The following is a 7,065-nucleotide window of genomic DNA, read 5'->3' on the forward strand; positions in this document are numbered from 1 at the left end:
AATGAGTGTAGAGGAGAGAAGAATCAAGAACGGATCAGCACAATTCTAAAATATCTTTTTGCAAAGTTTCGCATTTAGAAAACGTAAATATTTTAAACATTAAAAAATAAAAATTCAACGAAAGTGGGGAACAAACTAAAATGGAATACAAATAGAAACAAGTGAGCCTCACCACGTGCACGACAGAACCGCACGGGAGGCGGGAATCCAAACAGAAACAAGTGAGCCTCACCACGTGCACGACAGAACCGCACGGGAGGCGGGAATCCAAACAGAAACAAGTGAGCCTCACCACGTGCACAGCAGAACTGCACGGGAGGAGGGAATACAACGGAAACAAGTGAGCCTCACCACGTGCACAACAGAACCACACAGGAGGCGGGAATCCAAATGGAAACAAGTGAGCCTCACCACATGCATGACAGAACCGCACGGGAGGCGGGAATCCAAACAGAAACAAGTGAGCCTCACCACGTGCACAGCAGAACTGCACGGGAGGAGGGAATACAACGGAAACAAGTGAGCCTCACCACGTGCACAACAGAACCGCACGGGAGGCGGGAATCCAAACAGAAACAAGTGAGCCTCACCACGTGCACAACAGAACCGCACGGGAGGCGGGAATCCAAATAGAGACAAGTGAGCCTCACCACGTGCACAACAGAACCACACAGGAGGCGGGAATCCAAAGAACTTTAGAGCATGTGCAAAGAAACTTTGACCTCCGGTAGATTTCTTGATTATGGTGCCATGGGTGTAGCAATTTTGTGCCTATTACAGAACTGTACAAATAAATATTGTTTTATTTTAGCAATCAGGGTTTCCATTATAGCAGAAGAGAGATACAAATATGGAATGGAGAAAGGCAAGGAAGAACTCTGTGCATCAGTACAAATTTACACACACACACACACACACACAAATTAATTTCCTAGCACTGACTGTTGAGACACCGCAGTTACAAAGTAACACAGCCCATGTCTTCATTTCTAAATTCTACTTGTAGAAATGAATGATTCTTGGGTTAGTGTAAGAAACCTGGAATGTTTGAGTTACAAACAATCCAATTAACAGTAAGTTATTTTAAAATATATAATTACATTATTATTGACAATAGTCACCCTATTATGCTATCAAACAGTAGATCTTATTCTTTCTATTTTTGTTTGTTTTTACCCATTAGCCATCCCTACCTCCTTCCAACCCCCTCTACACTTCCCAGCCTCTGGTAACCATCCTTCTACTCACCATGTTCACCAGTTCAATTGATTTGATTTTTAAATCCCACAAATAAGTGAAAACATGCAATGTTTGTCTTTCTGTGCCTGGCTTATTTCACTTAACATAATAATCTCCAGTTCCATTCACATTGTTGCAAGTGACTGGATCTCATTCTTTTTATGGCTGGCTGAAAAGTACTCCATTCTATATAAATGCCACATTTTGTTTATGCATTCATCTGTTGATGGACACTAAGGTTGTTTCCATATCTTAGCTTAGTAAACAGTAACAAAAGCTTAGTAAACAGTGCTACAACAAACACAGGAGTGCAGATATCTCTTCAATATCCTGATTTCCTTTTTTTTTCCCAGCAGGGGATGGTATTTATCCAGCACTGGCATTACCAGATCATATGGAAGCTCAATTTCACTTATTTGAGGAATGTCCAAACTGTTCTTCACAGTGGTTGTGCCAATTTACATTCCCACCAACAGTTACAAGAGTTCCCTTTTCTCTACATCCTTGCTGGCTTTTATTATTGTCTATTGTTTGGGTAAAAGCCATTTGAATTGGGGTGAGATGAGCATCTCATTATAGTATTGATTTATAGTTCTCTGATCATTGATGTTGAGCATCTTTTCATATGCCTGTTTGCCATTTGGACATCTTCTTTTGAGAAATGTCTATTCAAATCCTTTGCCCATGTTTTGATCAGATTATTAGAATTTTTCCCCTATGGAGTTCTTTAAGCTCCTTATATATTGTGGTGACTAATCTGTTGTCAGAGGGGTAGTCTGCAAATATCTTCTCCCATTTTGTGGGTTATGTCTTCACTTATTATATCTTTTACTTTGAGGATGCATTTTAACTTGATGTGATCCCATTTGTCCATTTTTGCTTTGGCTGCCTGTGCTTGTGGGGTGTTGCTCAAGAAGTCTTTGCCCAGACTAATGTCCTGGAGATTTTACCCAATGTTTCCTTGTAGCCGTTTCATAGGGAGGGAGGGAGGGAATAAGAAAGGAAGAAAGGAAGGAAGGGAGGAAGGAAGGAAGAAAGGGAGGAAGGGAGGGAAGCAAGGGAAGAAGGGAGTAAAGAAATATTGACAGAATTAGAAAATCATTAATTTACAACCAACTTTAATAATTGATTTGGGAAAAGATTATCAATGGATGAGTTTCTCAGGAAATAAAATATGTATACAATTTCAAAGCATCTCTCCACAGAGTACTTACAATTACAGAAAGGGGGAGCAAGTTACTGAAGTTAACATTAACAATAATGGGACAAACAGACAGCACGTGCATCCTGACAAGAGGCACTAAGAACCTACTATAACATCTGCAATATCCTTTCCAAAATTCATAACTGAATCTAATCATAAGCCAATAATCTGACAAACCCAAATTGATGGAATTCAATAAAACAACCAGCTGTTCTCTTAAAAAAAAAATCAATGTTATGGAAAGGCAAAGAAAAGTTGAAACTGAAGATACATGGCAACCAAATGCACCTCATAATCCTAGATGGGCTCCTGAATTGGTGTGGGAGGGTGGGGAGGGAACAGTACTGGAAGGACGGGCAAAATGTGAATATGACTCTCTATTTGCTAATAGTATTTATTAAATCAATATTAAATGTTCTGAATTTGATTATTGCCCTAAGTTATGTAAAAAAATATGTACTTGTTCTTCAGAGTTATATGGTGAAGTACTTAGGATAAGGTCATCCTGTCTGCAACATGTAAAATTGGTTCAATGATGATAACACATAACAATGATACATAGAAACATATGCACGTATTATTACACAATCTTTGCAATTCTTCTGTAGCTTTAAATTTTTTTCAAGCTAAAAGAGAAGTGCACATGTCAGGATTTAGGCTTGAGCAGTTATAGCACCAACAGATGGCTAGTTGAGTTTGAGGACAATCTCACTCAGGGAAGTCACTGGCTCTGGGCTATGCCCAGGGGTCCATGACTAGTGTTCATTCTCCAGTGCTGTCTGCATCTCATTTGTTTCAAGGTTGATAAATTTCAAGAGTACTTTATTTCTTATAAAGTATTGCAGCCTGCAGGGAAGTAGAGGCCCAAAACAGGCATTTTGGAGGAAAGATGAGACAGAAATTTATGCTAAACAGGTTAGCTAGGTATATATATTCAACAGGTTATAGGAAGAGCTACAGATATTGATGGGGGGGTGACATCTGCATGTGTATTAAGCAAATGTGCATGTTACAGCATCTTTGACATAGACTTAACATTTACATGTATTTAGGCCCAATATGTCAAAAGGTGAAGCTCAATATGCCGAAAGGTGAAGGAGCAGAGGCAAAGGCACTCAGTGTGCAGCCTCTGTAAACTGCCCCGAACAAGACCATGGTCTGTAGTCTGTTATCAGAAGAGAGTTACTGAAATCAGTCTCTTGTCAAACCAAAGCTGTACCTATGGCTTGTACGATAGGTGTGGGGGAGTATCAGTCAGCATCTGGCAGTCAGTGAGCTGCAAATGTTTTAATATTGCTTATATCAAGGCATGACCTTAGGGGGCTTGTTCATAATTTGGTGCCATATTGTCACAGAGTCCATTCCATCAGTATTATCATCTCTATTATAACATCTATTAGTTGCTAATAGAAACTTCTTTTCCTGCAGAATAACATGGTGCCCAACATCAGTCATTACCAAGTACTTTGCAAGATTCTCTAATAAGCAGAAATGATCATGTGACACAATTCTTGCCAATGAAACCATACATGGAAGACCGTTGGGACGCTGGAAAGACTTTCACTTTATCTGGTAAGAGAAGAAAGAGGATACCTCTTCCCTTTATCCTGCCTCAAATGTAGATATGAATGAGTAACTTAAGAAAAGTCTATGAAAGTCTCTCAAAGTCTGTATTTAAGACACTATGTGCAACTGCATTTTTCTAAATTTCTTGTTATGTTAGAAAAGCTTATTTATTTAAACATTACTTAGCTTTGTTGCACACAACCTAATACATTCCTAACAAACACAGCAATTAGAAACATGATCGTAACATTAGGCTTCTGAGAACCAGCTCAATGGGATGTCCAATCAAAAACTGGCTATGTGTGTCAGAGTGTGTGTTTTTAGGTGTTTTGTATTTTGGGAGGATGGAGGGAGGAGGGAGTAGGAGGGAGGACAATATAAGATCAGTCTTAAACATGTTAGTTTAAAGATTCCAGTACATTTACAGATAATATTATTTAGAATTGTCATCCTGGACATTTTCCTTCTTCTCTCAATTTATTCTTTTTATAAAGCGTAGATCAACATTTTGTCCACTATTCACCACAGCAATACCTGAAATCATTTGCCTGTATTTCTCTGCTTTTTGTATTTTTAACACACAAGGAGGCAAAGGAACAGGTAGGTAAGGAATTACTGCACAGCCAAGTTTGATTCTATTTGGAACTGGGGGGTCATTCCAGAACCAAACCAGGGCTGGGGATGGATTATTTTATCTCAACGGCAGCCAAGTGAACTTTCATGTCGATGTAAAAGCAAGTCTCCGGCTGTTTCTGTATCTATACTCTGCTGTTTTTCTATCAACGGACAACTGACCATTTGATCAATCCTCTCCACCTCATTCTTGCTCACGTTTTCTGCTTTCTCTGAACGTTGGCTCTTGGGTGCCTCCTTCTGCTTTAAGCCTCTTTGCATCCTTTCAGCTTCCTCTCTCACTGCCAACCAGTACTTGCAATTACCTGGTTTAGAATCTCCAAATTGTGTTCCCTCAAAATTCATAGCAGGTTTGATTTAGAAAGATGACTCCTATTTCCCTGCTCTTGTATCAAATGACTGGGTTTATTTTCTCTAAGACCTTAGTAACACACGCTTGAAAAAGCTTATCACTTTTGCTTGGAATATAAATGTTGAACTGTCAAAATCATAAAAATGCTCAATTTTTTTTGGAAAAGCCTAACAAAAAATAGAAATGTATAAATATGACAAAGAGGTCAAATACAAATGCTAATCAAGAAAGTAGGTGAAATAGACCAGTATTCAGCAATTTCTCTCTCACAGTAATCTTAATTTCACTTGGAATTTAATCCACATAATTTCTTCTTTTCCAAATCCCATTTAGAAGAATATTTGCTGATAACTTGTAGCTTTTAAGGCAATGTGCCCAGATGAAGAGACATCTCTGAAATACTGTTTGTTCCCTTGTGTAGCATCTTTACAAAACAATATCAAACATCTCAATTATTTCATGCTGAGTTAAACATTTCAGTACATTTATAAGATAATGTTTTTTATAATAGTTGTCCAGGACATTTTCCTTCTTCTCCTAATTTCTTCTTTTTATAAGTCTTACAGCTGAAAGGCAAGGTATACAAATTCATCTTTGCATTCTTGTGTGGCTTCCCCCCGTGCCCCACGGGCTTCCTCTCCTTTCTTAAGTATTAATTTTAGCAAGAGAGACTATCTATCATAGGTTTCCCTTAGGATGTCTGAAGGTTCATTAGTTTTTCTAGCATTCTCTTTCCTGATTATTCTTTTCTCTGCCAAAAAAGAAAAAAGAAAAAGGAAACTCATTTTAACACCTTTAGTCTCCTCTCTATCTTTTCTACAAATTTTCTGTAAGTAATACACATTTGATATTACTGAAGCAAGAGAAGTCTAAAGGGCCATTCCTTCAATATTTATAAAGTACCTACTGAGCATCCAGCACAGTTACGCACAGTGCTGGATGCTTGGCTAGATAGTATGCCATCCTTCTGGGCTATTTTTTGTATGTTTTAGGAAGACGACATTCTTCAACATTGTAAGGTCAATAATCTGACAAATGTAATTTAGTAGCATTGGGGTCTCAGTAAATGACACCCCAAAACATGGCTCTTTGACATACTGAGTGCTTTAAACAAAGGAAATTGAAATGCTTCAGAAAGAAGCCTCAGAACCAATGTTTCTCTCTGACCTTCTGCTCCTCCCACAACTTCTCTTCTGAAGTGCAGGAAGGGGCCTTCTCTGAAGTTCCCTTATCTGACTGAGGGAAGCTCTTCCAAAAGGAACAGAATGGTCTGAAATCCTTTTCCTAGGAAACTCATCAAACAACCAGGAAAGGTTAATCAACAGAGGATTAATTCATCACTGCAGACAGACAGGCTATCTCCTATTGTTTTGGATGTTGCTCCAAAACAACTTTTATCTGAATAAGACAGTCTTTGCTCATCACTGGGCTCCTCCCCTTTCCCTCCCCTAGCTTGTTGCTACTTCCCCCCAATGCTTCAAGCTCCTATTCCTTTATGCTATTTAAGCTTCAGCTATCTGGTCCTTCTTGGAGTCTCAAATTCTGTGCGGCTTCTGTGCATATTAGTCTGTGTGCCTTTCCTCCAATTAATCTGTTCATTATCAGTTTATTTCAACAGACTCACTTGACTCTTCAGTAGGTTAAACTGTTGTACACTAGTCTGATTTATTTTCCCCTTAAAATGAGCTCTATTTCATCTTTCTTTAGGTCTACTTGTTGGTAAGCTATAGAACAAGCTTGTCCAATTTGTGGTCCATGAACCACGTGTAGCCCAAGATGGCTTTGAATGTGGCCCAACACAAATGTGTAAACTTTCTTAAAATACGAGTTTTTTTGTGTGTGTGTGTGATATTTACATTTTTAAAGCTCATCAGCTATTGTTACGACCCAAGAAAATTCTTCTTCTAATGAGGCCCAGAGAAGCCAAAAGATTGGCCACTCGTGCTATAAATTTTGTCTTTCATGGAGGCAGTGGGGGGCAGGGTGATCCCAAAATAGACCACTGATTTGCCAAATTTAAAAATTAAGGGTTTCCATATTCAGAGCCAGAATTACTGTAATGACTGACCTC

This window comes from Aotus nancymaae, unplaced genomic scaffold (genome assembly GCF_030222135.1).
Source record: "Aotus nancymaae isolate 86718 unplaced genomic scaffold, 86718_ANA_hifiasm-v0.15.2.pri h1tg000019l, whole genome shotgun sequence".
In the NCBI taxonomy this organism is placed as follows: Eukaryota; Metazoa; Chordata; class Mammalia; order Primates; family Aotidae; genus Aotus; species Aotus nancymaae.